The sequence below is a fragment of the Bison bison genome, unplaced genomic scaffold (assembly GCF_000754665.1).
Source record: "Bison bison bison isolate TAMUID 2011002044 unplaced genomic scaffold, Bison_UMD1.0 scf7180017864451, whole genome shotgun sequence".
Taxonomy (NCBI): domain Eukaryota; kingdom Metazoa; phylum Chordata; class Mammalia; order Artiodactyla; family Bovidae; genus Bison; species Bison bison.
Window position 1 is genome coordinate 7,206,780 of NW_011495013.1, and position 1,789 is coordinate 7,208,568.

The 1,789-nt window shown below is 39.6% G+C and overlaps 1 protein-coding gene across 9 annotated transcripts in view; it reads left to right on the forward strand.

Annotated features, from left to right (window-relative positions):
• ATP10D (ATPase, class V, type 10D) overlaps window positions 1-1,789 on the forward strand; it is a 134,301-nt gene that overhangs the window by 57,985 nt on the left and 74,527 nt on the right. The gene's annotated exons all lie outside the window — the stretch shown is intronic.

Consider the following 1,789-nt stretch of genomic DNA (forward strand, 5'->3'; position numbering starts at 1 on the left):
ATGGGGAGACCAGTATTTCGAGAAACTGATCCCAATTCTTTATTTTCCATGGTCTACTTTTATACACTGAGATGTTATGCAAAAGTCACGGGGGGTCAGCAGTCCTGACTTTTATCAAAGTCAGGTGCTTCATACAAATGTATACAGAGGTCTTAGGGGTGTTACATCATCTTCTGGCCAGGGGGCCTGCTGACAATTTATGACCCTCTCCTTGTGACAGCAGTCAGTCAACCAGGACACTTATTTCTCCAGGGGTGATTATTCTTAAAACAGACGCCACTCAAATAAAGTTACATTCCTATAGGGTAAGGGTATAGTGGGTTTTAGTTAAGGAAAGAATTTACTTAGCCTAAGGTCTAACATGATTAATATCCAAGGTTAATACTTATTTCTTCTATATATTCATTAATGTGTATAAGGGCAGGAGATGTGGAGACTTAGCAACAAACATTGGCTAAACAAATGAAAAACCCTTCACCAATACAATTTCTAATCAGCCCATTATACTTATACTAATAGTTTTCTAACTTTTCTAAGGAACCTGTTTTTAGAAGGCTTAAAGCATCTCGTGCCTCTCACGGTTGGGAGGCTGTGAGCAATCACATGTGGCCGGACAAGCCTGTCAGGCAGGCTAGAGAACCTTCAGAGGAGTTTGTAGGTTAAAACACTCTTGTCACGCCCAGGAGTTTTTATTAACTGGAGCTCTAAGTTAAGTCCTTCTCCGAAAGAGGTGGTGGGGGACAGCCCCCCGTAAAGTCAGAGGTGTAGGTAAGAGCACAAAGTAGTAAAGTAGGCAGGCTCTGGTTATGGGGGTAGATGCTCGAGGATTTCCAGGGGGACTCCTGAGGCTTGATCCCACCTTTGCGTATGTCGAGCCTCCTTCCTCATGACCTTTGTCACGGGCGAAGTACCTCACTCTGGCCCCCAACCACCGACTCTTTTTATCCTTCCTAATGTTTAAGAGAAGTCAGTTAGACCTACTTCATAGTGATGATCTTATAAGAAGATGGCAGAGAAAAAAAAAAGTTCCTAAATCATCTTTTGACACCAGAATCATCCTGATACCAAAAGAATACAGAAACATTTAAAGGAAGGTGTATAGCCCTCGTGATCATAGATGCAAAAAATTTACACAGATTAATAGCAAAGCAAACCCAACAATATATGAAGAGGAAAGTAATAATGACTCAGTAGGACTTACACCAAAAATGCAGTGTTGGTTAACATTAGAGGATCAAACAATGTAATTTATAATATTAGCAAACCGTAATTAACAAATGGAAAAGAAAAACCAGGTGAGAATCTCCTGGACATAGAAAAACTTTGACAAAATCTAACTTCCATTTTTGCAAACTGAAAATATAAGGAAATTTTCTCTTCTTATTGACGGGCATCTATAAACACCACACAGCTAGCATCATGCTTAGTGTGTTGTGTGCTGAGTTGCTCAGTCGTGCCTGACTGTTTCTGAAGCCATGGACTGTAACCTGCCAGGCTCCTCTATCCATGGGAATTCTCCAGGCAAGAATACTGGAGTGGTGAATAGTGAAGGACTAAACATCCTTCCCCTAAGATCAAGAACAAGACATGAATATTATCTCTTACCACTTTTATTCAAGGAGCTCCTAGCTAATGTAAAGAAAATGAAATAAAAGCAGTAAGTGATAAAGCAGTAAAACTGTCTTCTATTCATTGATGAGATGATAGTCTTTGTAGAAAACGTGATGAAATCTATTAAAAAGCAACTGGAATTAATAGTTTAGCAGTATTGTAGGAAATAAGATCAATA